General features: G+C 40.7%; 1 pseudogene; it reads right to left on the bottom strand.

Annotated features, from left to right (window-relative positions):
• Positions 1–4,835: 4,835 nt before the first annotated feature.
• Positions 4,836–24,956, bottom strand: part of LOC148163552 (uncharacterized) — a 36,751-nt pseudogene continuing 16,630 nt past the window's right edge.

Here is a 24,956-nt window from a genome sequence, read left to right as displayed (position 1 = left end):
GAGAACATTTTTAAAACTTGTGGTAACATACATAACGTAAAATTAACCATTTTTTACCCTTTTAAGTGTACAGTTCAATGGCTTTAAGTACATTCACATACCTGTGCAAATATTACCACCATTCATCTCAAAGAACTTTTTCTTTTTTTAAAATGATTTTATTTATTTGACAGAGAGAGAGTGCACACAAGCAGGGGGAACAACAGAGATAGAGGGAGAAGCAGGCTCTCCGCCAAGCAGGGAGCCCAATGTGGGGCTCCATCCCAGGTCCCTGGGATCACGACCTGAGCTGAAGGCAGACGCTTAACCGACTGAGCCACCCAGGCGCCCCACAAAGAACTTTTTCATCTTGCAAACCTAATTACTTTTTAATAATATGCAATGCCAAGCACACAGTTCTGATATGCTATCTTCTAAGCAGATACCAGTGGCATTTAGTAGCAGTGTGAATTTGGGCAACTCATTTAACCTACTGGTTGTCTTCAGTTTTCTAACCTATAAAATGGGGTTAATATCTATCCCACAGAACTAACAAAAAGGACAAAAAATATATCTGCTAAAGCGCTTTAAAAACTAGAAAGCATTTTACAATTGCTACTTATGGTTATTTTTATTAATAGAAAATTTGAGGATTCTTTCCTAGAAAGCTGAGGCTACTTATCATTTTATAAATATTATTTCTACACATTTAGGTTATTCAGATTTATCATCATATATATATTTTACATATATGAATAGTATTCCATTGTATGTATATACCATATTTTGATTCATGCATTAATGGACATTTGGGTTGTTTCTACCTTTTGACTATTGTAAATAGTGCTATTATGAATATTTGTGTACAACTGTGTGAGTACCTGTTTTCAGTTCTTTTGGGCATACATATATGTATTTTACTTGTTTACTTATTTATTAATTGACTGATTGACTTCCATCCTAGTAGAATGGAAGATCCAAGAGGGCAATGATTTTTTTACTGTTTTGCCCACTGCTCTATTTCAAAGCCTAGAACAGACTAAGGCATATATATTTCTCAAATAAATGAAAGAATGAATTACGTTATACAGCAGTAAATGTGTTACTAGTGCTTAAAAACCATTCATTCATAATATTGACCCCTCAAACATATAAGTCTTTAGGCTTTCCCAGTGCAAAATCAGTATGTGTGAAGCTCCAAATAGAATATTTCTACTAGGAGGAAACTTCCCAGACTAGTCCGAGTTGAAAGGAAGTCAAGTCTAGGAGTGAACAGAGATGAAAAAAAAAATTATTCAAATTTTCAAAATGTGTTCTGAATTTAAAATTTTAAGCTATTATCAATACAATAAAAGATGGGTTTAAATTGGGTTAATTTAATGTAACCAAGGAAATACTTTAAGTGTCATTCTCTCTTTTCTAAATAAACAGGCAGACAATACTATTATTTATCAATATCTGGTTTCAAGTGTAGCTATGTGACTTGCTCTGGCAAATAAAATGTGAGTGGAGGTAACCTTGTGTCATTTCTGGGTGGAAGTATTTAGTTGCTGGTACTTAGCCCTCCATCATACTCTTCCCTTACATTTGAGATTGTAGAAGTATGTACTGACATGGGAGAACCATAATATTAAAGTATTCGGGAACACTGAACTGACATATAGAAGACAGCTTCCCCAGAGAGTCTCTTGGAACCACAGTTGATTTTATATAAGAAATAATTTAATTTTCGCTGATTTGGAACTTGTGTATTATACTGAGATTTGGGAATTTTGTATTATAACATCATAACCTAGTCAGTCTATAGTGACTAATATATATATAGAGAGAGTATTTTCCCCTACATTTTGAATGGAAAGTTAAAATAACAATTTATATCTGAAAAAATTTTGTAATAAAGTACTATTTCTATGGGAGACAAAGCCATATATAATCACATGGTTTTAAAAATGGAGAGTAGTATTATAGTATGTTACACACATGGTATCAATAGTTCTAGATTCCTTTAAATCATCTTGTGATGTGAGGAAGAACTTCAACAAAGCTGCTTCTGAGATATTTGAGAATAATCCTTTTGAGTTATCATAATTACTAAGGCTTTTCATCTTTTTCTAGATTCTTGCCTTTCACAGAAATATACGCCTTCTCCAATAATCTCTCCATATTTAGATTGTCTTTTCTTTGACCTGTTACTTTTTTGGGGGGGTTCAGTAGTACCCTGGACTCTCCTAGATGATGATTTTTTTTTTCCACCAAAGGGTAAGAATTCAAAATTGTGAGGTATTTATAGTGAAAGTCTGGTGAAAACTCAGGTATTTATAGTGAAACTCTGAATCCTTGCCTTTTACATTTTTGGAATACTTATTGGCACTTTACTAGAGTACTTTGCTAAGGTTGTGTGTGGCCTTGCTTTTTGAAAGAAATTTTTAAAAAAATTAAGGGAGGTGACTCATTCAGCAAATGTAGAGTTAGTCAAGTACTATTATCTGTGATAAAGGAAGCTGTTAAGAGTCACCATTTCAGAATAACACTGGAAGAATTTAAACAAGCATTTTCCCGAATTGCCATTGTTTTCTTTGGTATTTCATTAACATTGTGGGTGGGGAGGTGCTGAGGGCTATGGAGCAAAATAAATAAAAGGGAAACAACTTTGATTCCTGGTGGATTTCCTGTATTACCTAATGAGGGCGGCCGCTTACATGTTGATTCTATACAATTCAATTCAACAAATATTTTTCCAACACCTCTTAAGTGCCTGCTATGTACAAACAGCGAACAAACAGACAAAAGAACCCTGTCCTTGAAGAGTTCTTTCTGGACGTGTTGATCAATCCTTTGAGAAAAATGCTAAATTATTTGCTTTTCTCAATATTTTTTCATATATATCAAAAGCAAACATTGGTACATTCAAACTGATGGTGAAGCACTAAAAGGAAGAATCATCTTCACTTTGAACAATTTCATTTAGATTTATTTAAAAATATTAATTTAAGGTCCTGAGTTGTTTCATAAAAATAGTCACATAAAAATACATGTAAAAAATACAAACTCATCAGCCCTCGGGTCTATTGATTTCAGATATAAGCATGATCTGAACTATTTATCTTTCATTTTCTGTTTTGTTTTTCAGTTCAGGGGTTGAGGGTCAGATCTTTTTTTTTTTTTTAAAGATTTTATTTATTTATTTATGAGAGACAGAGAGAGGGAGAAAGAGGCAGAGGGAGAAGCAGGCTCCCAAGGAGCAGGGAGCCCGATGCAGGACTCGATCCCAGGACTCCAGGATCATGACTTGAGCCGAAGGCAGACGCTTAACCATCTGAGCCACCCAGGAACCCTGAGGGTCAGATATTTAGGGAGAAAAGCCTTTGGGCTATCGAGAAGGGCCCCTCCTCCCTCTGAAAGCTTACAGTGCCGCCGCTGGGCACCTACATAGCAGGCAGAACGTCAGTTTCCCTAGACTCTGCTCTCTAAAGAGCGTTTCTATTCGTGGACACGGTGATGACACCATCTTTTCTCCCTGACAGTGGCGGTTCCAGAATTTCTACATAGCTGGGGGATTGGGTGGGCAAGCTGGTTGAGAAGGGGCGTTGGCACTTGACAGAAACTCGACTGAGTGTCCGGTGTCCATCTCAGGGTTTGCGCGTAGGGGGAGAAATCAAACCCTCAAGCCATCAGGGGGCTTGTACTGAAGCTTGAAGGACCCCACTACGCAAGGGTGGCTCGGGAAGAGCACACGGTTTTAGGTTAAAGTGAGCCAGAACGCCCAGAGGCAGGAGTTGGACAAACCACTTGTAGGGTCTGTTCGCAGCTACCGGGAGGGACAGGGTGAAGAAGCACTCACAAGGGGGTGGGGGGAGGAAGAGCTTGACTTCACCGAGTAACAATTCCCTGCCCCCATCGCCCAAGGTTTCCCACGGAGAGGTCCCTGTCGCTCTTCATCAGGCTGGGCGGAACCTATAAGGCATCACCACTTAAATTCTAAAATCAAACCAACCAAACCACGTTCTAAAACCTCCCTCAACACTCTCCGTCGCGTTCCAAACCCAAACATCGCGGGCGACAAGAGGCTGCACAAATCACGTAGAAAATTAGGCTGCCCCTTTCCAAGGCGATAATCAAATTAGCCTCAAATTAAACGTGAAATTGGCCCTCGCCGGCTGTGGGGACAAAGCCCCCATTGTCCCTTTGCCCGGGTAGCAGCGGCGGCGGCGGTGCCCACCCTGCCTAGGCCAGCCCTGGTGGGTCCCCGCGGCAGAGGACGAAGTCGGCGGCGGGCTGGAGCAGAGCCTGGGCTGGTGAGTGCGTGGACGCGCCCGAGGTTCGGCTAGCGCGCGCAGCAGGCGCTGGGTGGGCGGCTGCGGGGCTCCGGGCAGGCGCCGAAGGCAGGCGAGGGAGGAACCGAGTGAGGGAGGAACCGAGTGAGGGAGGAACCGAGTGAGGGAGGAGCGGCGAGCGGAGCGGAGTGTGGAGGGTGTGCGGGAGAGAGCGTGTGCGCGCGCGTGTATGCGCACTCCCGGCGCCCGCGCGCTCCCTCTCCCCGCCCCTCGCCCCCTCCCTGCCTGCTCCCTCCCCTTCTCCCCCCGCCCCGCGCTCCCGCCCAGCCCCCGGAATCAGTGCAGCTGTTGCCGTGCAGGCTGCGGATTCCTCCAGTCCCTCCCTCGGCCGCCTCTCCGCCCGGAGCGAGCGCGCAGCCCCGCGCAGCAGCGCCCACCGGTCCCGTCCTGTGAGCCCCGGCCCCAGCCGCGGACAGCCCCGCGGAGTCGCCTCCCGGCCCACCCGCCCGGCCGCCGAGGAGCGGGAGGAGGACGGGACCCCGGCGCCCCCACCCCCCTAACCGCGGGAGGTAGGTGGGGGGCCTAGGCAGGAAGATGCCAACTCACTGGGGCTGCCTCCCGGGCGGGCTCCTGGGAGGCGGGAGGGCAGGAGGAGGGGCGCGGGCCCAGGCCGGGAGGACGCCGCTGCCCCACCGCTGCCCCACCGCTGCCCTGCGCCCTGAGAGCGGCGTGGGGGCGGGGAAGCTGCAGAGCCCGGGCGGGGGCGGCGCGGGGAGCCTGGGTCTCCGGTGCTTATTAGTACGCGGGCTTTGCGGGCAGGGGCGGCAGGCTCCGCAGTGAGGCGAACGCAGCTTCCCTGTGCGCACCGCGGCCGCCCAGCCCCATCGGGCGCAGCGGCGCGGATTCCTTCTCGCCTCCACCGCCTCCTCTCTCCTGCAGGGCGCATTGGTCCCTGGCGTGGGGGTGGGTGCGGAGTGGGCAGCAGGGAGGGCGTATTCTCGGGTGCCCTCCCTACAGCCGGGGCTGGTGGGGAGCGGGGGCGGCGTTGACAGGGCCCGACTCTGCTGCGCGTAACGGTACGGGGATGCGGCCAGGCGTGGTCCCCGCTGCGCAGCGCTGCAGCTGAGCCGGAGGCGGCGGCCCTGCGCCCCCCCATACACACCCCCCCGCCCATCCTTGCGCCCGCCCCCCGCCCTCACCGCCGTCCCCCGCCCTCACCGCCGTCCCCACTCTCCCAGGGCTGGGCGTGAGCCGCCTCGGGGCGCGGAGCCGCGGCGGCGCCCGCCCTTGAACTCCAGCCACCCGCTCTTCAACAGGTTTGTACCAGCGCGGGGACCCTCCGGGCCGGCCTTTGTGGGGGGGGTGGGCTGGAAGCCCCTCTCGTTCTCATCCTTCACACCACGCCCGAGGCCCTCTTTTTTTCGTGGGGAGCCTTCCCTTTGTTTTTATGAGAGGAAAGATGCCAAGTGTCTGCCGTCAGATGGGGAGGGGAGTGTTGTCGATGTCAGTATACAAACCAAGTCCATTATTTTTCCAGTCAAACCCGGGCCACAGAGCGAGGAGAGGGCGAGTGTGGGGGCGCTTCAGCAGAGGAGAAAAATGGATTCGGTGGGTTTATTTGGGCGGGGATGTGCTTTTTTGGCAAGATGGATGGCTCCCAGTGCCCTCGCGGTGATGCAGCACAATGCAGCAGCATCGCAGCCTCCCCTGGTTCTCGCTGCCGGGGCTTGGCACGGCCACTCGGCGCCTGCGGCCCCCGCCCGGCCCCACCCAGGCCCGGGGCTGCCCTTGGCCGAGGCCGGGAGCTGCTTCTACCTTGTCATGCTTGCTGCTTCAGCTGGATGTGGCGTCAGGAGGACCAGGTCACCTAGCCGTGAAGTGGGGGGGGGGTTGGTTTGGGGTGACCCCTCCCGCTCCACCGGTCGGGCAGTGCTCGGACGAAGGGGCGTCCTGCAGCGCTAAGGGAGCCGGCCTGCGGCTGCGGACCGGAATCTGATCTCCGACCGAGGGACCTGAGCTCTAGGGAGGGGCTGCGGGGAGGACAGGCCCGGTGGTGTGCGGAGGCAGTGGTGCAGTCAGTATTAGGAGTCGCAGTGTTTTTCTGTGCATTACCCGTAATCTGTGACTACAACCCAACTATCCATCTATTTCTTCATAGGTGAAAAGTTGATTAATTGAAGCTTTATGGCGATTACAGTACCTCTGTCTTTGGTTAATACTAAGAATGTGAATTTTTCCTGTAGGAAAACATTTTTTGAAATAAAAGGATTGGTGTGTTTTAGTTCTTATGGCTCTGAGACATTTTTAAAAATATTAACATTCAGTAAGTTGTTTTAAAAGCATATTTTTTGGTGGATAGTAAACTGTTTCTTTAACCCGTATTTGCTTTATTTTTATCATTTGCTTTTTCTGTAAATCAAGCACAGTTAGAGATTTGGATTCTTTATTAAGGATTATTAGGTAAGTGAGTGTCATGATTGTTGATAAATTGGTATTCAGATTGATTTAGGTAGCCCCAGTTAAGTATCCAGTCATGACTAATGGGATTATCATGGTAACTGCATTTGTGTTTGTTTATGTGTATTTTTTGTGTACATATTTTTTGCAGATGTGGCTGGGGAGGGGGGTGGAGAAACGGGGACCACCAAGGCCTCTGGCTGGTATCTGGTTAGAAGGAGATGATGCCCAGTGTCCCCATCTGTTTAGTCTGGGAACACCGGGAATTTCTCTTCCAAATGCCACTTCTACAATTCATTTATTCAATGTGGGATGACAAAGGGGACACATCTAAGTGTCACCTCTTCTAAAATGTATACCTGAAAAAGGGTATTTCAGTATGCTAACTGGAAGGGAAGGTCAGTGTTTCAATGCAAGGGCATATCTACTTTTATTTTTAAAAAATCTCTAATAATGAATCCAGCATTTGATTTTATGTGGTTCTGCCGAATAGAACTGAATGTAAGTTGTGTGGTTTATGTGCATTATTTTGACTTTCTGTAGTAGAGGGCCATTAAAATGCAGAATATTTTTGAATTTGGATTTCATCGTTGCTTTGCTTGTATAAAACTGTGATGCATAAAGATGTTTGGGAGTATTGTTTCCATGGATTATCCAGACATTTTGGATTTATTATGTTGTAAAAAAATACCCTGTGTTGATGGCGCAGGGGGTTTAGCTGTTCTTACACACCAGGTGCAGAATTCTGTTAGGCTACGCTCTTTGTGACTGTCCCCTTTGGACTAACCAAACCCTTCATCTGAGGGTATTAGGACAGCGAGGAAACTGCTGTGCAGGCTTGCTGTGCAGAGCATCTCTTAGGGTGAGCCTAGTAACAACAGCCTGTAATGTTGTAGGAGCAAGTGAAAAGACCTCACTCTCTACTTGTGACACATCCTTAGCAGAGACTTGGCATTGGCATTTCCTTAGAAGAGTTTGAGTGGTTATTGAGTGCTGTATGAAAGCATGACTCTACGTGCAGAACACTATTTTGAGGTGGAAGGATTTTACTACTACTAAACAGACATGGTGAGTGGAAATTATTTGATGTGATTTTCGTTAAAATAATAAGCCTTTCGTTTTAAGAGCATATTCTTAGAATTCTAGAGCTATTCACACACACGTATGTATGTACTATAGTGATAATACTCCTTTAATTATGTTGGGCCATGACCAACATCTGCATTATAATCAGTCTTTAATTACTGTTCTGTGGATTTCCTTTTGGTAGTCCTGGTTTAATACTACTGGGAAACCATTCTTCCATAAGGAAAGAGTTAATATCCCTTCTAGAAAGGCTACTTCTGTAGGTTTGTTGAAGTGAGTAAACTTCTCATGGATTTCTCTTTTAAGTTTTCAGTCTTTGCTTGTCTCTCAGAGCACCTTTTCTTCGCAAAAGACCTGGTTTAGTATTCTTGATTTTTCTCATAACAGTTATTCTGTACCCAAGTTTATATAGTGTAGGAATAGTATCAATTTCTTTATCTTGGTGGGTAAAATGAAACTATCCCAATTAGAGACACCCACACATCTGTTTTTAGTCGTTGCTGGAGAAGGTGTTTTCATAATGTCTCTTGCTACAGTAGTGAGGTTTGTGAAACAGCAACATCAGGAGCTTGTTATAAATGCAGATTCTTAGAGGTCTCATCCCAGGCCTATCGAATCAGAATTTGCATTTTAACAAGACCCCTAAGTGACTTGCATGCATGTTAAATGGAGAAACTGCTCTACTCGTTCAGCTAAGGGACCTCCATATTCTTCTAGTATCTTTCTTTTGTCTTTACTTTTGCTGAAATATCGGCACATTTTTTTCCCTTGGGTCACTAAGTGGTGTGGAAGAAAGGGATACACTGGCTGTAAATCATTTAATACAGAAATACTTTGTAAAGTTCTTCAATTTTTAAATGGAGGAACCCTATTTTTTTTATAGTTTATTTAGACTAGTCAGGTTTTTTAGTTCTTTTCTAGAACACCTCTAAAGTTGAAAAACAGTCTCCCCTCCCTGCTTAGACAAAAAGACATTGGCTTTGAGATAGCAGAACTAGAGTCCAGGAAGCTAAGCCCCTGAGTGCAAGGGCCCCCTCTGCTCCCTTTGCTCTTCTCTGACCTCTTGTTCTCTGTCATCAGTTACTTCTCCTGGTATATTCAGTGTCCTGCCCTTCTGGTCCATTGCCTTCTTAAAGTTCTTTATTAAGTGATTTGTACATACAAAATAATGCTCATAAAAGATCTGTGACAGAATCATAAATCAGTGGGCACTCAGGCACCCATCACCTAGTTCAGGAAGAAGAACCTTGTCATCATGTATTCACAGCCCCTTGTGTGATCCTCTGTGATCCCATCTGAAGCAGCCACTGTCTTGAGTTTTATGCTTGTCATTCCCTTGCTCTTCTGTATGGGTTATCCTTTTAAAAATTCTTATTTTGTATGTTTTTGAACTTTATATAAAAGAAATTACATTTTATGTATCTTTCTGTGACTTGCACTTTTAGATTAACATTATATTCCTTAGATTCATTCATTTTGTGGCTGTGATTCATTCATTTTTACTGCTGTGTAGTATTCCACTACAGCTTATTATTCCTTCTGCTGTGGATAGAGATTTGGATTGATGCCAGTTTTTTGCTCTTATAAAAAGGCTACTGTGAATATGTCTTCTACATGTCTCTTAATACATATGTGGAGACAGATGCAAATGCACACATTATCTGTCGGTCTCTTTCTCTCACGAATGAAATTTGCTGGATAACTGGGTATGTGTACCATCATCAGCCTTACTAGATATGCCAAATGGTTTTTCCCAAGTGATTGTACTACTTGTGTTCCTACTAGTAGTGTACATGTTATAATAATTCCACAACTTTGCCACTACTTCATTTACCAGACTTTAAAATGTTGTCCAGTTGATATTTATGAAATGTTATCATGCTTTTTATTTGTCACTTCCCTGATTATTGAGGTTAAGTATATTATTGGCCATTTGGGTTCCTTCTTTTGTGAAGTCCCCATTAAGCTTTTGCCTATTTATCTTTTAGATTTGTTTCTTAATTGATTTGTAGGAGTTCTTTGTGTAGATTGCCTGCTAATCCCCATGGATTCTATGTGTTGTAAAAATTACCTCCCAGTTTGTGTTTGTTTTTAAAAACTCTTTGTGGTTTCTTTTGATGAACAGTCATTTGTAATTTCAGTAGAGTCATAATCAGTTTTAGTCCTTTAAGGTTTGTGAGGACAGTTTTGTTATTGCAGGAACTTTTTTTTTTCAGTTGGGAAAGAGCATTAGTTTTGGAGTCAAACTGATCTGGGCCCAGATCCTAAGGCTGTTGTATACTAGCCATGTGGCCACAGCTAGGTTCTGGCCTTGGGATAGTTCATTCCTCTTGAAACCACAGTTTCCTTATTAGTAAACTTGAAATGATAATACTTTGTGATACAGTTGTTAGACAGCAGGGTACAGTGCTAGGTACATAGTATGTGTTCAGTTAATAACAGTTCCATTACTTTCTCTTCAAACTACCTAAGCGGTATGAGCCACTGACCTTTTCTAAATGTTTTCCCAAAACTGCCATGATATTTTTATGTCAAAAGAGCTAATAAATGGTTTATTCTTTTATTTTTTTAAAAGGCTGTGTTACAAGTGGAATTTATATATTGATCAGCACAAGCTGTACAAGACCACTTACTGGAAACCCTTTGTCAGCTCAGGTTCCTGTTCTTGAAAATAGTGTAATTATAGTTCTTTTTACTAGAAAGCATTTAGACTACTGTTTTCCCTTTGCTGCTACTCAAAGATTACCCTGTGGTATTGTTTTTGAGGCAGTAAACAAATTATTGGATACCTTCTCTTGCCAGGGCTTGAAATTGGGTTAGAGTGATGGTGGTGTGGGCTGGTCTAATGGTGAATAAGATTTAGTTCTTGAATCTAAGGACTATATACTCCATAGAATATATTCTCTATATGTTCACAGCAGATAAAAGACCTCTTACTGACCCGGTGTGTGACTTTGGCAAGTCGTTTACCCTTCTGGTCTCAGTTTTAAATTTATAAAATGAAGGACGTAGATGAAATTATAGTGGGGGTTAAAACCTGGCACATGGGCACCATTCCCTCCCTCCCTGGCAGATCTAGAAAATCAGCCATGGCATTTTTTTTTTCCCACAGAGTTGAGGTAGAGCCTCAGTAACATTCTCAATATAGTGTTCTAGGCAGTAACTACCAGTTGATTGGATCTCATGCTTAATTTGTAAGATCCTATATATCCCTAAAATTCTGTGATGGTAAGATATTTGAGTAACACAGCACTCTGGCAGAGTTCAAAATACAGTGGAACAGGAGGAAATCAAAAGCAGGGAGACAGGAAATAGGCGATTGCAGGGGGTGGGGCGGGGGGGGGGGGGTCCGGAGGTTAAGGGAGCAGGTTATGGTGGTAGTCAAGGGAATGAGAAGGAGGGGAGAGATGGGAGAAGGGCTGTGATGGCCCAGCCCTGTGCCAACTGCTCATGGAGTGAATGGATGGGAGGTAGACCTAAGTGGATGAGGAGCTAAGGTGACCTGGGTTTCAGATTTGGATGATGACCGAAATAGACCTCGTGAAGAATGGAAATCTGGTTGGGAAGAGAATCAGTTTTGTCTTTGAACATGTTAAATTTGAGATTCCAGCAGAACCCTTAGTGGAGATAATGTTGGAGGAGTTGAGAGAGGTCAGGGCCAGTGTGGCTGATGGGAGGCTGTTGGATGCAAGGGTCCTGAGCTTTAGGCTCTGGAGTTGCACAACCTGGTGACTCCATGTACAGACTAAGTGACCTTGGGCAAACTACCCTGACCTCTCTGTGTGCCTCAGTATCTCCATCTGCATGGTGGTACCTATCACAAAGGATTATTAAAGCTAAGTGAGATAATCCACTATCACAGTACATTTTAATTACCACGAGACATGGATGTTTTGCTTAGTCTTAATTTTATGCTTTCTTTCAAATAAATATTTTGATTTATTCAGAAAAGATACATTCCAGTAAACATACCATCATTCAGATAAATAATGCTAAGTTCAGTCTACAGTAAACTTGTCCTTATGTACCATGTCTAAATTATAGGAAAGGCAAACCTAACTAAAGCCTATTTTTAACAAATAAGGAAACACTAAAATCCTACTATTTGGAGGAAAGGGTATGAACACATAGTTTATAAAAGAAGAAATCAAGGAAGACAATAACTATAACTATATTAAATTGTTCAAACTCACCAGTAGTTTGAAACACAAAACAATTAGATTAATTTTTCCGCTTTAATTGGGTAAATAATGCTCTCTGGGATGCTGTAAAATAGGAGCTCTGCATTATCTGTTGGGAGAATATTTGGATTAATACAAACTTAGTAGAAAAAACTGGGTTATATATTTATATAATAGAAACAAATGTTTATATTTTTTGGAGTGAAATCCCACTTGTAGTTCTGTAACCTAAAAGAAATAAATAAAAATAAGGACAGAAGGTTTTAAACAAGGATTTTCTTACCGTTATTTATAGTGAAAAAGTGAATGGGACATACTCAAATTATGGCACAGGGACAGAGTGGAATTCAGTATAGTGCTTAAAATAATAATGGTTAGAATATTACTGAAATGAGAAAATGCTAACGATATAATATTCAGTGGAAATACCTTTATGTAATGCTATATAATAGGGTATAAGTCCAGTTTTGTTATAGTAAATAAAAGACTGGAAGGAAATACATTAAAATGTTAATGCTTTGGATGGTGGGTTGATGGCTGATTTCCTTTCTTGTAAGAAAGGAAATTCCTGTGACTTAAAGTTTCTCATTTTGAGTTTTGAAAAATTTTATAAATAGAGAAGGGTACAGTAAATCTAATAGACTACCATGAGGACCATTTTTTTGATAATCAAAAAAGCAAGCAACAAATTTGTTAATTGTTAGAAAAAGAAAGAAAACAAATCTGGCCACTTATAGGTCATTATTAAGGAATAGTTTAAATTTCTAAAGAATTGTCTTATCTGTCCCTTTGCACACTTTTCTAAGAGCAGAGGAAAAATGAGTAAGTTAGCATCTTCAGGGTATAGGTCTCAGAGAAAAGTAGAGCATTTAGATGTGATGGAATGCTAACTTGACTCTGCATTAACCTGGGTCAGCCGAGAAGGTGGGGAAGGCCAGGATTCTTTAGTATTTCCAAACCACATACTTACACAGAGAGGGCAGTAGACTTCGGTGACATACTTGTTCTCACTCGTGGAAACTCAAGCACAGCTGCTGAAGCTAATTTTGTAACCATTAGACCGTCATGTTTCTTTGAAATTGGTCAGAAAAGATGAAATTCTGAGTGAAAATTTTAAAATAAAAATAACTCCAGATTTATATTACTTCCGATTAATGGTGTCTCACCATTTGGGAATATTATAGGCTAAGGGAGAGAGGAATGAATTTTAATAATATCCTTCCTTCTTTGTATGAAAGGAAATTCTTATGTATGTATGTATATGATATTTATTGCCTCTCTCACATAGGTGAGACAGAGGGATGTATGTATGATTGAGTAATCTCTACCATGAACAGAGGCAGAGGGCTATTTTAAGACTTTTAAAGTGGGGAATTTTGTAGAGATAACATTTTGAAAGTGACTCTCAGGAATGAATCACATTGCCCTTCATCTTTGGGGGAAATATTTGGGAGGAAATAGTTCTGTTTTGTGGCCCAGATTCCCAACTGTGTTGGTACTTTGTAAAATGTAGCTTGTAGAAATGAACTATTTACTTCCATGAATTTTGCGGGTTTTTTCTGCTGTCAATTTTAAGTGGTTGATTGAGGATTTTAGGTTAAATGTGCTTTGAGATCTGAAAGTAAGATGTTACAATTTCAAGATTGCTTTAAAGTTGACCCTTGTTTATTGGTGTCATGATTCCATTCTTTATGAACTCTAAACTATGAGAGTAAACACCTGAATGATTTTGAGAGCCATTTGACATCTCTGATCTAGAATCTAGAGCATCCTTCTATTTCTGATCTTTAACATAAACTTGAAGCCATTGGTTGGGCAGTAAAATCTGTATTAAAACATAATTACAGATTTACCCAACAGATGAACTAGGGTGAAATGCAGAATGATATATAAATAAGAAGAATTTATTCTTTGGCAGTGTATATGTATAATTAAACATGTCTATGCTTAGAAAGTGGTTATCACTTGGTGATGTGGATTGTGGAAGAGCTCTAATTTCATCTCTCCACATTTCCCAAATTTTTGGAAGTACTTAATAAACTCTTGTTCTTTATCAAAAATATCCTAACACCACAATAAGCCTCATTTTAGATGGATAAAAACTAATAAATAAAATGATTAATCAGCTACATATACCCTTTGCTATTTCGTTTTTTTTTCTGCCAGGACTTACAGAAAACCAGTCTAAAGGCATAGGAGCACTGAAATTTTGAAAAGATTTTTCCATTCCTTATTTAAATATGCAATTTGTTAGAGCCTTGGTATTTTATTACTTCCGTGGAGTGTGGGAAAAGATGTAGGAACTGGGCCACAAGGGAGCAGGGTAAAAAACATCCTCCAGGAGATCAGCCTCTATGGCTATTGCCTCTGGTTCTGAGTGAGGTTTCTTGTTTCCTTACCCTCTTGGGTAAGGAAACAGGAGCAGGTACAGGGATAATTGTTGTCCTAGTGTGTTTGCTTCAAGGCTAAATGTAAACATTCAGGGGCTGTACATTTTTCTGGAATGTTCTTCAGCAGCTGTTCAGTCTTTGGGGTGGGATAATGCATGTTCTTATTGTGGTTTACTCCCCCGCCCCCTTTTAGCCCTTTTATCTTATTTAAAGGGGAAGGAAAACCTAGATGCTTCCCTAAAACAAAGCTTATTTATTTTGTTCTGTGATGTTTAAACATTTTCCATTATATTTTTAAATCTGTAGCATGGGAGTGCTTTTATAGTGAGTACAATAGTCTTAAAAGTTAAAATATTCATTCTTTTTTACCTTCTTAGAATCCCTGAATATTTGACAGTGTCTGCTACTCAATACAGTCTGCATAGTTTTTTTTTCTGAATGGCTTATGAAGAATGTATACTTTCATAAGGTTATAAATTAGCATAAAATCATCTAACGTAAAAATTTTTAAGTATTTGATTACCAAAATAATAAATATTTATTGTAGATCATATGGAAAATAAAAGTGAATACAAAGAAGAAAATTGAAATTACCAGATATTTAGTGATGCCAGCAGCATGCAATTAACATTTTGGTGTTTATTCTTTAAACCTTTTTCCCTGTGCACATACTTATCTCACAAATAAGGGCCACATTCTCAGATCTTAGGCTAAAGATGTCAAGTTTTGACAGTCTAAATAATCACTTGATGATGTTTATTACTCTTCCTGTCAATACATGTAGCATGACAAAACATAAAATCCTATTACTGGTCTTATTTAAAGCTATGGCCTGGACATTTTTGCCCTGAGCTGTTTTTAGTGGTAGGGGTGCTAAAGAAAAATGGTAAAGAAATAGAAATCCAAATTTTATTATATTTTTCTTCTTTGACAAAAAATTTTTATAGTGGAAAAATACCAGAAATTAAGTTCTCATTAGATAATGTGTGCTTTCTGTTTTGTTTTGGAAAAAATTTTCATCAGGGTTGCATTAATTCCCCTTAGGGACATCTCCATATGCTTTGGACAACATCTGATTTTACTTTTATCTTCAGATTTCAGAGACTTTTTAAAACAGCTACCCCATAACAGTGTTACAAATGAAATGGATGTGGTTATTAGAATCTTGATTTTAAAGGTATTAAATTTTACTGGGCTGGTTTTGGTTGTAACTGTTGAAAACATACACTAAGAACTCAAGTTTCTTAGGGTCCTTGTATTGGCTGAATTCTTTAAAATTCTATCTTTGAATCTAGGATCTGTTTCAAGGAGAAAAAGCAATATAGTTATTTGATTATGCAAGCCAGCTGTTTAAGCCTTGGGACATTGGATGGATGGAGGTGACTTGCTAGCACCTCTTTGCTGCCTTAATTCTAGTATTTGGCCTTTTCCTGAAGGTGCTAAAAGGGTTTTTTCATGTGCTTAGGGAAAGGAGTGGGAACAGGGGAGAAACACCCTTTCACTGGAAGAGAAAGAAAGCCCTTTCTAGCAGTTTCTAGGAGGGACTTTGTGACTGTTACTGGTCTTGTCTGGAGTGGTGGGCCTGGTGGAAACGGCAAATGTCCTTCTTCCCAGGTTTAAACACTGAAGGCCTGTGGTAGTTCCTTTTACAGTTTATTTATTTTTTTTAATTTTTAAAGGATTTTATTTATTTATTTGAGAGAGAGAGAGAGTACAAGCAGAGGGAGAGGGAGAAGCAGGCTTCCTGCAGAGCAGAGGGAGCCCGATGCGGGACTCGATCCCATGACCCCGGGATCATGACCTGAGCTGAAGGCAGCCGCTTAACCAACTGAGCCACCCAGGCACCCTCCTTCTACAGTTTAGAGGGAAACTCAGCTGGGTTGGCTGATGGATGGATCAGGATTGGGGGTTGGAGCTCAGCTGCACTACATGGACTTTCTCTCTCCAAATAAGGGATTCTTCACAAACTCCCAACCTGATGGGAATCATTCTTTTTGAGGACGGTCACAGCTCATCAAGGGAAATGCTTTGATGGTTAATGTACCTGGCCTATCTGAAGCCCGCAGTAGGGATCTCAGCTGAACCTCCAGGCAGCTGCACACATTGGGTCTAGCACTTAGGGAGGCATTGAGGTGGGACAGTGCTCACGGTGGTCCCTGCGCCCCAGGGTGGTGGGGGGAGCAGGGGGCTGGAATGTGGCCTTATCCGGACCTCTGAATGGATGAGTACACCTGTCACTTTTTTTAGGAAGTGAGTGGGGTCAGAGGTATCAGTTGGGTAACTTCTCTGAGAGGGGCCTGGTCCTTCTCACAGCGAGGCTGACAACTCTGTGCTGCTGGCTGTCCGTAAATACCCGGCTTATCTCCTGGGCTGGAGTCAAGGATGACCAGGATCCTGGAGCACAGACATTCACATGCCCTTTGAGCAGGAAGGAAGCCAGCGCACACCTTGTGTTTTATTCTTTGTTTTAAAGGTCGGTGGTATTTTGTTTTTTGCCTGTTTGCTTGTTTTTAAATCAACACCCCCTGTTAAAGGAATTTCTGAGTTTCCTTGATAATCAGGATGATTTTTCATTTCGGAATGCTTATTTTGCTTTCCAAGTGTGTGTTCCTGACTTTAAGAACACCAGCTTTCATCCTAGCTCTTAAAATCTCATTTGATTCATAAAGGGGGAAAGTTTAATTAGAGAGCAGGTTAATTTATTGTCTTATTCCTGAGGAAGACTATTCTTAGCTGTCAGTTGAGTATTATATATATATATATATATATAATATATATGTGTATATATCATATATATATTTCTAGCTCTGAAGAATTACTTTTTAGTGTATGTTGCATGAATGTTCTATACCTAATTATAGTATGTATTTTCGTTGGACTACACTCTTGTTAAAGGAAACTTTTGTTCATGTGAAATAAATCTTTAGTGGATCGTATTTGAGAACTGGTTCTCAGTCTTCTTAACTTTTAAAGTAAATAGATAGTTAATGTAAAGTGTATATTGATAGCTGGCCTATCACTAGAAGTTGTGCAGCTGTGCAGAGCATGAGGATCAAATTTGCTAATTAAATAGATTTTTTTTTAGCAAGAATGGAATGTAGCAGCATGTGGTTAACCATTCCAGGTTGTTTTTGAAGAGGACTTTTTTGGCCAAATATTAACAATTAGAGAGTACATTGACTTAGAGGATGTATTGCTAGGTTAAATTATTTTTTTAAAGGAAGTAATGGGACTCATTAAATACTGAGATGATCCTTTAAAATATACACTGATTAAGAATCTGCTTCAAGATGTGGGCAGTGGGAACATGACTAGGGCTTAACATCTGTAGTTAAGGCATTTCTTTTTTAAGATGTGACCTTGCTTTTTTCCCTTTCATGTCAGTTCTCCTTCCTTAGTTGGTGAGTACTCAACCTTTTTTTTGGGCAGTGGAGTACAGCATTTCCCCCCAGTTTGAGCAGTATTCTGATATTTGTTTTGGGGACCAATGTAAGTTAGATTATTTGGATTAAACTGTATCCACACAGATGGTGGTCTGATTTTTTTTTTTTTTTTAAGTCAGACATTGTGCAAAGTGATCTGTTGGGAATAAATGGCAGGTTGGTTGTGTAATGTGGCAACATCTTACTTAGTGTGTCTTTAGAGATAAGTGGGATGTGATTCCAGCAAGGCTGTGCATAAGAAGTTGGAATGCATTGGAGAACTGCCAAGAGATTGGGAGCAAGCTGTATGACAAGCACTAATGCAGCCTTGGCCTGCCTTAAAATAGCTTCAGTTCAGCAGAATAGCTTGAAACTTGTCATTTCACTTGAGCAAAATCACTCCTCTAAATGTATTACCAAGAAATAGAAATGGTAGCTATCCTCTTTAGTAAGGTTTATTTTTATTTATCTTTTTGTTCCAGCAGTCTTAAAATCTCTTGCACCTGTATGTAGGAAAATACTTCTGTGTCACATATTATCTTGCATAGTTTTATCTGGACTAATTAGTGATGCATTATCCCAAACTTCACACTGAGGTTCCCCTGCCCCACTCACCTCACTTGCTAATTGCGGTTTGAATAGAAATTTGGGCCCTGAAGGCTAAAAAAAAAAAAAAAAAAAAAAAAAAAGCCCTGTATTTTATATGTCTGATAGTCTTGTGGATATGAATTATTGATGTTTGAACGTTAGAACCTTGTAGAAGCATAGTAAGGGGCATTGGTTACTGTCCTGCAGAATCTTTTTTTTTCCCCTTATTCCTTTTTTGACTCCATATTAAGTTTTTTGCAATTTATCTGCAGTACTTGATTGTAATTGATTTACTTTCTGATTCTGGTCTCTCCATTTAAAAGAAAAATGGGCTTGTTTTTTGAAGTCAGGACGACGAAAGCAAAGTAGGAGGGGGGGTGTGCAGCTTTTAGGAGGGGTCCTGTACAGGTTTGAGCCCGATAGTAATATGATCAGCACCTGCAGAGGGTGAGGGATGGCTAGGTAGAGGTGGAGGCTGCCTGAGGGGATAATCGAATGAACTTATTAGCTTAGGTGCTGTGAAGATGAAATTTTTTAAAAAGCAATATTTAGATTACTGAATGGAAATAAAATAAGAACAGAGAGGACTTAGATGTTAAACATAATATGAAAACAGTGAGTGAACTTCCTCTAGGAGGGCTTAAATACAAACCAAATTTCTATTAAGTATTTCCTGAAAGATGGTATTAACAGATATCTTAATTATCCTCTAATTTAAAGTCCGTTAGAAATTTGGACTTAGACTAATTGCAGTAATCTTATATAGCCTTTTAGGGTACCCTGCAAAATGGCTTTGTTTCTTATATATTGCTGTCATTAGATTTATAAGTCCTGAATTTTGCTTTGTCACTTTCAGTATCTTAAACATATTTCAGGGGGGATACTTAGCTTCTTTAGATATATTGATCTTTTCATTCTTACATGGCAAATGAATTCTCTATATGGTATTGTTGACAGTTCGGAAAATTTCTTCATTGAGCCCATGATTTCTAAATTTTTTTGTTTTTGTCTTTCCCTTCTTTTACACATTCTTTGATTTTTATACACACTCTTGAATAGCCAGATTGGTAAACTGAGTTCAGAAGATGTGAACTATAAGCTAGAGCCACCAGCTTTTTTTTTTTAAAGATTTTATTTATTTATTTGAGAGAGAGAGAATGAGAGATAGAGAGCACGAGAGGGAAGAGGGTCAGAGGGAGAAGCAGACTCCCTGCTGAGCAGGGAGCCTGATGTGGGACTCGATCCCGGGACTCCAGGATCATGACCTGAGCCGAAGGCAGTCGCTTAACCAACTGAGCCACCCAGGCGCCCCAGCCACCAGCTTTTTTACTTAACACTCCATTATCTGATCTGCTTGTGAAACTCTATTTTGGATAGTTTTCACCTCAGATCATCCATTGAATTGCAGTATGTATTCCTTTAATCTTGCAAGAGATTTCAATCATTCACTCTAAGATAAAAAAGCAAAAAGTAAAATATTTGAATATCCTTTTCTTGGGTTATTGTCTGAATTAAAAAACTATTCATCTTAATTTTATACCTGCATATTGGATGTCATCTCTCTGTGTATGCCTTGTATCGGCACAGGCTCATCAGACTGGGAACAAATATTTAGCATTGAAGATATTCCAGACATAAGAATTTACGGAATTTGCTTATAAATGTTAGGGGATGCACAGAACAGACCCAGGGTTTTAGCTGGCTCTTTGTGCAGTGTGAAGGCAGATGGAAACATTACAGAAATCTGCTGCAGATGGCAGTGAAAGAGACAGGTGAGGACCACATGGAAGTTCATACCAGGGGTAGATGGAGTACTGAGTTGGTTTTTGAAATGCTAGCCATCTGAGATGTTTCTACAGCTGTTGTCAGCTAGCTGAAAATAAATTAAACTTGTTGGAATGGTAAGAGTTTTGCCATCTGAATAGGCTTAGATAAAATAGTGCTTCAGGTGCCCATAACATGGTCTATTATAATATTGTAAAAGAAAAAAATGGTAATAAACCAAATGCCCATCATTGGTAAGTTAGAGGAGAAAATATCATGGAGGCAGTACAATGTAGTGGTTACATGTGCTGACCTACGGGCTGCCTGGGTCTGAATCCCTAGTCTACCTTGGACTCACTTTGTGACATTGAGCACGTCATTAACCCTACTCTGTCTCACTTTCTTCACCTGTAAGATGGGGGCAGTGATAATACAGATGTTAGAGGGTTCTTATGAGGATTAATAAGTTGATAGAAGTAATGTGACAGTCTAATGCGTGGCAAGTATTTATTAGTTATTATATTGATAAAAATATTATTCTTGAAAACATTCTAATAACATAGGGAGCTTCTTAATATAAAGGAATAAAAGCAGAACACAAGGTTATTTAAATGATATGCTCTCCACTATGTGGGGAAAAAAACACACACACAAAAGAAGGAAATATTCCAAATCTTAATTTTTTGTAGAGTGTGGTAGTATTGTGACTTCTGTTTTCCTCTAAGTGCTTTTCTGTATTTTCGTGTTCGCCAATAATCATGTCTTACTTGTATAATTTGAAAAAAATAAGCTTTTTTTGAAAAGTCCATGTCACCCCTTGCAAACAGTATGTTAATTATAAGAACATCCTGTTTATTCTTTGAAAGCCCAGACCTACCATTTCGCCAAAGGTTGCCTCCTTCTGATTGTACAATCTTTTCACATTCTTACAAAAGTGCCTCCGAGTAATGAAACTCCAAACTTTTTTTTTAACTTTATGACTTAGATTTTTCTACTAATTCAGATTAATGATGTATTAAAAACAACATAGACACCTGTCGCTACATAAGTGCCATTTATTAGTGATATGATCTTGGACAAATTATGTCAGAGAGTTTTGGTTTACTCATACAAAGGGGAGATGAGGCCAACAGTTACCATCTACCGAGTATCACAGCACCAGGACTAAATGCAGTAATACATACTCATCACTTCTGGCATATTACAGGCACTTGGTAAGTGATGCTGCTTCCCTCACTGCCCACTCTTGCCAACAAACAAACTCAGTTTGGTCACTTCACATTAGTCCATACAATGGTGTTTAGTGTTTTTTGTTTTTTTTTTTAAGATTTTATTTATTTATTTGACAGAGAGATAGAGAGCACAAGTAGGCAGAGTGGCAGGCAGAGGGAGAGGGAGAAGCAGGCTTTCTGCTGAGCAGGGAGCTGGACATGGGGCTCGATCCCAGGACCCTGGGATCATGACCTGAGCCGAAGGCAGCCGCTTAACCGACTGAGCCACCCAGGCGCCCCCAATGGTGTTTAGTTTTAACTCACTGATCTTTAGTGCTTAATTTAAGATTCTGTAGACCAATGTGGCTTTCTTAAAGATTCGTCCTTATAAGCTTATTCTTCCATTTGCCTCCCCATTCTTCACATATTTCCATCTGTGTTTATTTTGCCGCTTCCAGCCAGTTTACATAACTCTATTTAAGAGAGTTCCCTTCCATAGTGTGTCAGGCAGTTTAGGCTTAGTGCAACAGGAACAGGCATCTCCGAAATCTCAGTGGCTCAAAGCCGTAGATGTGTATTTCTCATTCATGTGATATGTTCATCATAGGACGGCAGGGGGCTCTGCCTCACACTTTTCGAGCTTGGGAACCCTGGCTGATGGGTCATACAGAAGCCATTGGCTAGAACTAGTCACATGACCTTGCCCAACTGCAAGGGGAGCAGGAGAGTGTAATCCACCCATATGACCAGAAAGAGAAGAGACTGGGTATGTGTCATCATTAGAAGTTTCTGACCAAACATAGATAATGGTGTAGCTGCTGTAGTCTCACTTTACATTTCCCATCAAGTTCTCTGAAGCACTAGCTTTGCAGTATGTTAACATGTATTATTTAAAAAGAGAATGCTAGGCTAAGTAAAATGTAATAGGTTTCTTTAGTGAAGCACTTCTCAGAGTTTTCATAAGCTAATAGGCTTTCTAGCAGGGAGAGAAATAAATACATGGTGTTTCCCAAACTTATATTTAACTTGGAATTCTTTTTTTTTTTTTTTTCCAAAGCTTCTCTTAGGCCTGGGGTTCATAGAATATGCTTTGGAGTACACTAGTCTGTTCTCATATAGAGCAAAAATACTAGAGATTCATTTTAATTGTTATATATATTAGGAAGAAGCTTTGATTTTATTGTTACTAGAGTTGATTATTTCTACTATTATGAATCAAATGAATTTTTTTTTAGTTATTATTGGTTATATGCCTGTGTTGAATCCATAGGATTTTTTCTTCATTTAGTTGCTTTTGTGTTTTAAACTTACCATTGAAAAGAGGAAGGTAAACAAACCATGACCAACATCTTAGTTGTTAGAAAAGATTAAATTGGTTTGAACAGATGACCCAAACACATATAATTTTTTATTGGCTTCAAAATTTTTTCTTGGTTCCCTCTGACTTTCCATAACAAATTTTCTAGAAGTTTTGACACTACTGAAATGAGGGCTCTGATAAGAAGCAGAAAGACAACTTTTGTTAAGAGGTATTACATATTTCTCTACCAGAAGGCTTTGGATTTAAACATGGTATTTGTTGCCAGGGATTTTATGCCTGCATATGTAACAAATCTCAGTATGGAAGTTTTCACTTAAATGTGGCTGTAAACTTCATGTAATAAACCTTTAGGTAAGAAGGAGCTCTTCCTGTTTCATAACTATGCACAAGTAAAACTTAATCATATATGACAAACTCCCCAGACCTTTGAGTTTATGGCTTTTCTTTTCTTTTTTCTTTCCCTTTTTTTTTTTAGTGATGAATTCAGTTTTTTTTTTTTTAAAGATTTTATTTATTTATTTGGCAGAGACAGAGACAGCGAGAGCAGGAACACAAGGAGGGGGAGTAGGAGAGGGAGAAGCAGGCTTCCTGCCGAGCAGGGAGCCCGGTGCGGGACTCGATCCCAGGACCCTGGGATCATGACCTGAGCCAAAGGCAGACGCTTAACGACTGAGCCACCCAGGCGCCCTGAATTCAGTTTCTATTAGAAATTATGAAATCCAGGCTGAGAATTCAGTTTTCATTTTGTCTTTTCTTTGTTTTTTCCTTTTGTGAGTGAAAAGGTGCAGAGGGCAATTGTTTCCTGATAGGAAAGACACTTTTAAATCTGTCCGCTAATTCAGCAGCAACCCCCTATCCGGCCCCTTTCCCCTGCCATTATAGTCAGACCTGACCAGTTCAAACCTGCCTTTTGAAGGTGACTTGCTAGGATTTGAGGCAGGAAAAGCCTTCTTTAGAGCCATGGTTCCCAGTCTTGTCCTTTTTGTTGACTTTAGTCTCATTGTAGAGAAAGCATTCATGACCCATCACAAAAACAAACATTAAAAAGCATTTTTCACGTGGCCTGGAGCTGACAGAAGTCAAACTTAATATATCAAGGAGTATTACAAACATGAGAGCCATCACCGTTTACCACAGGGCTGCTCCCAAGCCTACTCCCAGGACCTTTGCCTGTGGCAGGTCTTTTAGGCGTTTGAGGACCAGCTATTAGGAGGTTTTGTGGCAGAGTAATGTTTTCACATTGCAGGCTGCAGCTCATGGTCAGAAAGATTGTAGAGAATACATAGAATTAGAAGCTTTAGAGCTGGGCGGGACCCTGTGGATCTCACTACATCCATGCCTTTGTGTACAGGAGGAGACAAGCTCAGAGAGTCCAGGTGAAGCCACACAGCCTCGTGGTAAGGGCTGAAATTACCATCTCTGCTTATTTGGGCCACTTGTGATGTGTTTTAAAATTAGATACATGAGGTGAAGCTACAGGTTTAATGCTCATGTTCTCTGTTTTCATGCTGTCAAAATAGCATTAATGTTTATTGGGAAATATTTATTGGGAAAACAGTGTTTTCCCATAGATTAAAAATACAAGAGACAGTTTGTTTTTGATTTAGGGAAAGAAGGAAAGCCCATTGTGTATGGAACTAAAAGATGGCGCATAGAGTATATCCACCTTTGTCTCTTTTAATTTTTAAAATTTAAATTCAGTTAATTAACATATAATGTATTATTAGTTTCAGAGGTAGAGGTCAGTGATTCATCAGTCTTCTGTAATACCCAGTGCTCATTACATCACGTGCCCCCACCTTCATCTTAATAGAAATAGCAAACAACTGTGCCCTGGCTGCCCAGGCTAGGCTGGAGGAAGGTGAAGGTCGTTCCAAAGTAGAAAGGGATCTGGTTAAATATTACTTTGATAAGTTGAATACTTTTAAAAATGTGCAGGCCCAGGAATGTGGATAGAGGCTGACTGAGGAATTCTGTGTGTCCACAGATGGTTTGTGCTATGATTTAAAGGGGGATAAAGGACAGTTCTGAAAAACATGACCCTCACCAGCCCCGCATCCCCTCTACCCCACGTTGATTTGTATGCATGCAGGAAATCTAGGGTATGACAGGTAAAAGTAAAAAGAATGAATCCCATCGTCCCAGTCTTCTATGGAAGGTAAGACTTGGGAGAGTATCTTACGGTGGTTGGGTTCTGTTTCTGGAGCCATACTACCTGATGGAACCCTGCCTCTGTTGGTTACTGAGTGTGGGTCTTTGGTAAGTAAACATATAATTTATCGT

Source organism: Eumetopias jubatus, unplaced genomic scaffold, assembly GCF_037043125.1.
Source record: "Eumetopias jubatus isolate StellerSeaLion01/CBP00866 unplaced genomic scaffold, mEumJub1_p1.0 scaffold_9, whole genome shotgun sequence".
Lineage (NCBI taxonomy): Eukaryota > Metazoa > Chordata > Mammalia > Carnivora > Otariidae > Eumetopias > Eumetopias jubatus.
Note: the sequence above shows the minus strand (reverse complement) of the source record. Positions and strands in the feature narration are given on the sequence as shown.